Here is a 7,912-nt window from a genome sequence, read left to right as displayed (position 1 = left end):
GGGGGGGGGGGGGGGGGGGTATGATCACCAATTGAGGGAGGGTTGATTACCAGCTCTTCAGTTTTCCTACTTCCTACTTTTAAACTCTGAAAAGAGTGTAAGACTGAAATGATGGTTCTTGGCCTAGTGAGACATCAGCATCAATTTGACCAGTTAACGCTCAGCCGAGGCTCGTGTGTCATACATCACACTGACAAAGTGAGGAACCTTGGGGTAATTTTTGATCCTACATTGTCCTTTGGACTCCACATTAGAAATATTACGAGGACTGATTTCTTCCACCTGTGAAATATAGCAAAGATTCGTCCCATCCTGTCTATGGCTGATGCTGAGACCATGATCCATGCATTTATCTCTTCCACATTGGACTATTTTCTGGTTTACCACAGTCCAGCATTAGGGCTCTCCAACTGGTTCAAAATGTTGCAGCCTGACTTTTGACACAAAGCAGAAAGTTCGACCACATTACACCCATTTTGGCGTCTCTTCACTGGCTTCCTCTCCCAGTGAGATCAGATTTTAAGGTTCTGCTACTAGCCTATAAAACTGTTCACGGACTGGCACCTCCCTACCTAGCTGACCTAATTAAACCTTACATACCGGCCTGGGCTTTGAGTTCTCAGGGTGCAGGACTACTTTGCGTCCCTAGGGTGAATAAGAATTCTGTAGGACATAGAGCTTTCTCTTATCTTGCCCCTATTCTGTGGAATGATCTCCATGCATCAATTAAACTGTCAGATTCTCTGGAGACTTTCAAGTCCAGACTTAAGACGCCCTTATTTTCCCTTTCGTATAGCATACTGGTATAGTTTTGTTTTACGCTTTTTACTGTTAATTCATTTTATTAGGAAACGGAGCATGCCACAGCCTCAACTTTACCTAAATTCTGGGTCTTTTAGTGAAGTTTAGGGCTAGTGGCCGGCGATCACCTTAGTATTTCCTGTTTTTCTTGTTGTTTAATGCTGGCAAATTATACAGTATTTCTTGTCTTTCTGATACCTGATTCTGTTTTTTTTTTCTCTCTGTTTAAGGTGCAGCTCCATCCAGAGATGGGAGTTGTATTTGTGCTGGAGACCCTCCTGTCCTGTATATTCGTTTTGTGAATTGTTCTGTATTTTATGTCTGTAGCATGGCCCAAGCAGAGGGTCACCCCTTTGAGTCTGGTCTGCTTGAGGTTTCTTCCTCAGAGGGAGTTTTTCCTTACCACTATTGCTCTGGGGGTTGGTAAGGTTAGACCTTGTGTGAATCGCCTTGAGGCAACTCTGTTGTGATTTGGCGCTATATAAATGAAAATAAACTGAAAACTGAATTGAAATTTTCTTTACATTTATGGTAAGAAAGTTAGCATGACACCAGTGGACAAAAGACTGCACCTCGTTAAAGTACAGTGATGGATCTGAGTCTTTGGAATGCAGGCTGAGGATGGCGGTGTCATCACAAAACTTAAAAACATGAACACAATTTGCAGTTGGGACCTTAAATAAGCACATTTATAGAAAGCCTGTCTGTCTCGTAGTGGTCTGTACCTATACATGGACCAAGGAAGGAAAACCAGTGAACCGCTGACAGGGTCATGGCAGCCAAGTCACACTGAAGTGTGCGAGGAGTGAAGGCTGGCCCCGGTGACCCAACAGAAGTATCTCCTGTGCTAGATACCCCAGCACACCGGTCGGTACCTGTCTGGTGACATCCACACCTCGATGGTTCAGGGCTGTTTGAGTGGTAAAAGGGGACCTATGCGATATTAAGGTGTGCTGAATCAATAACGTGCCATAAGAACATGACATTCCCTTACAGCGACATCGCTTATTTTAGCAGAGAAAGCTTTGATCTGTTCAGAGTTTACAGAAACCCAGCGAGCTTGCTGTATGTACTAGAGGTGCCTGGTTCCACTCACTGTTCCAACATTCCAACAAGTTCCTTCACTTATTCTAAAGTTAACACAGCAGTCACTGTAAAATTCACCTGATGACTTCTAGAACATACAAATATTTTATTCAGTGTCTCCAGCAAAAATTTACTACTGGGGCCTTAATTTTGAAAACCCAAATGAAACCATGGACAGGCTGCATGAACGTTCCTTCAAAGATTACAAAATAAAACAACCAGACTTACATTTGTCGTCTCGTGAACCAGTCTCTCCTCTGAACGGAGGATGTGTTTGATGCAGCGCACCAGCTCCAAAGGACAGCGGTCGTAAGTGCTCTGAGGACACAACACACACACACACACACACACACACACACACACACACACACACACACACACACACACACACACACACACACACACACACACACAATATCACTGTGTGGAAATCACTAACATGAACACAGCCTTAGAACCCTGGAACACTTCAGGACAAGCCACCCTCCGGCCTCAGTCAGCTCCCTAAGAAGAGGCCATTTAACCAAGTCGTAACCTCTAGCCCTCAAAAGTGAGGCCCACCTAGAAGAACAAAACGTTGCAATTCCTTGATTGGCCACTTGATGCTGCCTCCAAAAGCAAGGATGCTCCCATTCAAGTCCATGATGGGGGGGTTGTGCACTCAGTGAAGTTTTATAACTCAGTTCAAGTCATCTTAAATCACAAAGTTACAAATAATTTGGAGTGTGACTGCTTTGAGTGAGAGGTCGTGTTGTGTGTAAAGTTCAGACCTCAGGTCACTCAAAGGCTGCTAGCTGTAGCTGTTATGGAGCACCATGTCTGTCTTTTGAGCATTTCATTGGAAGATTCTGTAATGACAGAATAATAGTTTCTTGTGTGGTTACTTCTCCTGATGGATCATCTTAAACATCTGTGCACCAGTATTTGTTATTTTTTTAAATCTTAATGTTGTAAGCTAATGGCATTAGCACTTTTAGCAGCGATTGGAAACTTGATGATCATCAGATCCAGTCAATCCATGTTTACTGAGGAAATAAGCAGGCAATAATTTTTAATGCCCACAACAAATCAAACTTTTATAAGATCTACGACTCAGTCCCCAAAACTATGAATTAATAAACATCGCAAGCAAGGTTAACTTAGCTTGTCAGGAATGGAAAAAGTTGCCTATCAAGGCTTCACTGATCCTACCCAGGTCACATACAGTTTCACCCACGCTCCACCTCTTTATCCAAACATGGGTTGATAGTGACGTAGGTTGCGTAAATGCAACCAAAATGGCGACACAGAGAGCAGCAAATCTTGAGCTTCAAAGGAAGTAATGTTATTAGTGCTCAGTTTGTGATCAGAGAAACAAACATGGACACCACAGACAGCCAGAGATATTCAATTTCAATTAATTTCATTTTATATGGCACCAAATCACAACAAGGGTGACTCAAGACGCTTCACACAAGTAAGGGCTAACCTTACCAACCCCTAAAGCAAGAATGCAGGCGACAGTGTGAAGGAAAAACTCCCTCTGATGATGAGGAAGAAACCTCAAGCAGACCAGACTCACAGAGGTGATCCACTGCTTAGGTCATTTGAACAGTTACAAGGTTTTTACAGTTTTACAGAGCATAATAAACAAAAACAGGAAATCAAAACAACATAAAAACAAGATGCACTTGACGAGAAGACCATGTATGCATTTATGCCAAAGGCAGGGGATATCCAGCATTCCTCATGCCGTGAGTGGACAACGTCCATTCTAAACTCAGACTGCAGTGTGCTGCATCAGCTGCAGGCGTGGCATCTCATGGTCAGTCCAGCACCTTGTGGTCTGCAGCTGTCATGCCTGTAATCCTATGAGATTTTATCTGTACCTCAGACAGAGAGAAAAAGAGCAGAATCAGTTGGACAGAAAAACTACACCTAAGGTATAATTCCTCTGCAGTAAATCTACAGATAAGCAGAGAAAATACTGTGGTGATCACCGGCCGCTAGCCCTAAGCTTCAGTAACAGACCCACAATTTAGATGAGCAACTGGATTACAATTGGAGAATAAAATAAAATACAAGCCCATTTCCAGTGAAGTTGGGACGTTGTGTGAAATGCAAATAAAAACAGAATACAATGATTTGAAAATCCTCTTCAACATATATTCAATTGAATACACCACAAAGACAACATATTTAATGTTCAAACTGATGTTCAAACTAATAAACTTTATTATTTTTGTGCAAATATTTGCTCATTTTGAAATGGATGCCTGAAACACATTTCAAAAAAGTTGGAACGGGGCAACAAAAGACTGGGAAAGTTGATGAATGCTCAAACAACACCTAACTGGAAACAGGTGAGTATCATTATTGGGCATAAAAGGAGCATCCCCAAAAGGCTCAGCTGTTCACAAGCAAAGATGGGGTGAGGATCACCACTTTTGGAATAACTGCGTGAAAACATAGTCCAACTGTTTAAGAACAATGTTTCTCAATGTTCAATTGCAAGGAATTTAGGGATTTCATCATCTACAGTCCATAACATAATCAGAAGATTCAGAGAATCTGGAGAACTTTCTACACATAAGCGGCAAGGCCAAAAACCAACACTGAATGCCCGTGACCTTCAATCCTCAGGTGGCACTGCATTAAAAACCGACATCATTGTGTAAAGGATCTTACCACGTGGGCTCAGGAACACTTCAGAAAACCATTGTCAGTTAACACAGTTCGTCGCTACAACTACAAGTGCAAGTTAAAACTCTATCATGCAAAGCGGAAAACCAATACATTACCAACATACAGAAACGCTGCCGCCTTCTCTGCGCCCGAGCTTATTTGAAATGGACAGACGCAAAGTGGAAAAGTGTGCTGTGGTCTGATGAGTCCACATTTCAAATTGTTTTTGGAAATCATGGACGCTGTGTCCTCTGGCAGTGGTGGCCACTGTTCAGCTAATCCGATAACCGATAATTATCGAAAATAATGTTTTTATCAGCGGATTAGCTTTTCAGATAAGTTTAAAAACCATCATCGGTAGGACAGTCACAATTATTACAATATTCGCCAATCCCGATTATTTTTCATATTCACAAATATTTTTCATAATCGCGATTACCGTGAATTATTTATTTTATCCACAAAGTTGCATAAAACGACTCGGAATCTGACATCGTGCAGTAGCAGCCGCACGCAGCCTCACTCACTCTGTTTCCCTCTCGTCGTGGTCGGATGGTTAGCGAGGTTCGGATAGTAACATGGAGTGTAAGGAGGTTCTGGTTCCAAAGCCACGTACCATGGCACCGCTGTGGATGCATTTCGGTTTTAAGTAGGGCTGCCATGACTACGTCGACTATTGAAATCGTCAACTAAATAGTGACGAGTCGTTTATTTTATTTAAGTCTTTGTTCTTCTCTCAATTCATAGTTTTAGGCAGCGAGTCGTCATTTGGACGTTCAAATTTTGAATAAGACGACCGATTAAAAGAGTGGCTGTCTTGTTCAAAGCCGTTTAAAATGCGCAGTTTACCAGAGGAGCTGTGTGTGCCGCGCGTGCGGAGTCAACTGGCTGCAGACTGCGAGTGAGAGAGGAGGAGGTGGGGGAGGGAAGGAGATTCCGGAGGACGAGGTGTTACATTCTGCTGAGAACCATCAGCGCGCAGTGAGACAGCGAGGCAGAGCAGAGACAGGATTTTAACCGGAGTGAACATGTAAAAACAAAACTAAACAGTGGAGCTGCCTTTACTTCTCTTTCCACTTTCTTTACCCTGCTGTTCTGATGGCACCGTCCTGTTCACACCATGTGTGCGTCATACACTGAATTTATGAAATCATGAGATGAAATAAACAGTCAAATGTCCTTAAAAAAATGAGAATATATAATAAACTGCGCAAAAATTACGCATGAGGTCTATCCAAAAGTAACGGACCTTTTATTTTTTCAAAAACTATATGGATTTGAATCACGTGTGATTGCATCAGCCAAGCTTGAACCTTCGTGCGCATGCATGAGTTTTTTCACGCCTGTCGGTGCGTCATTCGCCTGTGAGCAGGTTTTGTGTGAGCAGTGGTCCACCCCTCTCGTCGGAGTTTTATTGCGAATAGAATGTCTGAACGATTTGGAGCTTTGCTGCATCAATTTTCCAGAAACTGTGAGAGACCTCCGGGTGGACACCATTCGGAAAATCAGATGGGCTTTCAGGGACGATTTTATGGGGATCACACAGATTAAGGAGTGCTCCAGCCGGTTTAAAGACCGCCCACAGCGTCAGAGCGCGGCGCGCTCCCAGCGCCGATCGACAGGCTGAAACCCCGCTGAAACAACCAGATCATTTCCAAAGTGAAGGCTTTGTTGATCCGGGACGTCGTCTGACTACCACAGAACTAGGAAGAAGACGTGGACATCAGCACTTTTTCGGCACATTCCACTGTTACAGGAGTTTTTGTCATGGAAAGAGAAGCAGAGGAATGCGCCACAGAGCCGCGAATGCGCGGACAAAAGCACCTCCGTGTTGGTCTCACAGGACGGCTTTCAGATGGCTTTCGGTGGCTTTTCAGTCGTGTGACTATCCGAGAAATTGTGGATGAGCTGGATATGCCAGAACATGTCCTGTGAGGCTTCATCACGGCATTGCTTTGCGCCATGCGGCTCCGTGCCGACGTGTGAATCCCTCCGCTCGTCTTTCCATGACAAAAACTCCTGTAACAGTGGAATGTGCCGAAAAAGTGCTGATGTCCACATCTCTTCCTAGTTCTGTGGTAGTCAGACGACGTCCCGGATCAACAAAACCTTTCACTTTGGAAATGATCTGGTTGTTTCAGCGGGGTTTCAGCCTGTCAATCGGGATCGGAGCCGCGTCGCGCTCTCAGCCGCTGTGGGCGGTCTTTAAACCGGCTGGAGCACTCCTTAATCTGTGTAATCCCCATAAAATCATCCCTGAAAGCTATCTGAATTTTCTGAATGGTGTCCACCTGGAGGTCTCTCTAGTTTCTGGAAAAATTCTGATGCAGCAAAGCTCAAATCGTTCAGACATTTTATTCGCAATAAAAATCCGACGAGGGGGTGGACCACTGCTCACACAAAGCCTGCTCACAGGCAAATGACGCAACCGACAGGCGTGAAAAAACTCACGCATGCGCATGAAGGTTCAAGCTTGGCTGATGCAATCACACGTGATTCAAATCCATATAGTTTTTGAAAAAAATAAAAAGGTCCGTTACTTTTTGGACAGACCTCGTACATGGGTTAAAAAAAACCCTGCTGTGGAGAAGCTGTGCAGTGATGTTTAGAGGCACAGATCACTAAAAACAGGTGAAAACTCTGAACTTTAACAGCTGTTATTTTCCAAAGGTATGTATTTGTTCATCTTGAGCTTAATGTAGTGTTCAAGCACAAAACGTGACTGATGATGAGACAAAAGGATGGCTTCATCACACTAAAATGAACTGGAGTCAGAATAAAAATATAAGCTGCTGATTTATGTTATTTTTCAAAGTTATTAAGCTGCAGCTATATGTTTTATTCATTTCAAAGTGAGTTATACTTATTTTATTCTGATTTACTTATACAAAAAAACATGGGGAGTCAAATCAGCCTGCATTGTTCTGTTAAGTTTGTATCAGCTTCCCTGCACATGTCCGGGTATTTTTTTTCATTCTTTGTTTGGTGTTTGCGTTTGCTCCACAAAATGTTAAACACAATAATGTCCACACTTTTCTTTATAGTAGTTCTGTAATTTCAGCAATGCAAAAGAAAAAAAAAAAAACCACAAAACAGAAAAAGTTGGGACTATATGTAAAATGAAGATAAAAAAATGTTGCACTATTCCCAGTTTCTCCACTCACAGAATCCAAACGGTCTTCCAGAGTTGTGTAATTATGCTATGATAGTAGAATATAAAGAAGAGAAAAAAGAAAAAAAAAATAGACAATATAATCAATCGCAATTATTTGCCTGACAATTGTCTCCAGAAATTCCTAATCATGACAGCCCTAATCAATGGACCAATTATCTTCCGATAAATTTAGTTCCGATAACTTTT

At 42.6% G+C, this 7,912-nt stretch overlaps 1 long non-coding RNA gene across 1 annotated transcript in view; it reads right to left on the bottom strand.

Annotated features, from left to right (window-relative positions):
- Positions 1–2,112: 2,112 nt before the first annotated feature.
- The window catches only part of LOC117530840, a 71,073-nt gene continuing 65,273 nt past the window's right edge, over positions 2,113–7,912 (bottom strand). Inside the window, exon 3 of the long non-coding RNA XR_004566459.1 lies at positions 2,113–2,205. This is a non-coding gene — a long non-coding RNA (uncharacterized LOC117530840). The remainder of the gene's footprint in view (positions 2,206–7,912) is intronic.

The sequence above is a fragment of the Thalassophryne amazonica genome, chromosome 18 (assembly GCF_902500255.1).
Source record: "Thalassophryne amazonica chromosome 18, fThaAma1.1, whole genome shotgun sequence".
Lineage (NCBI taxonomy): Eukaryota > Metazoa > Chordata > Actinopteri > Batrachoidiformes > Batrachoididae > Thalassophryne > Thalassophryne amazonica.
This window is presented reverse-complemented; position numbering and strand designations above follow the sequence as displayed.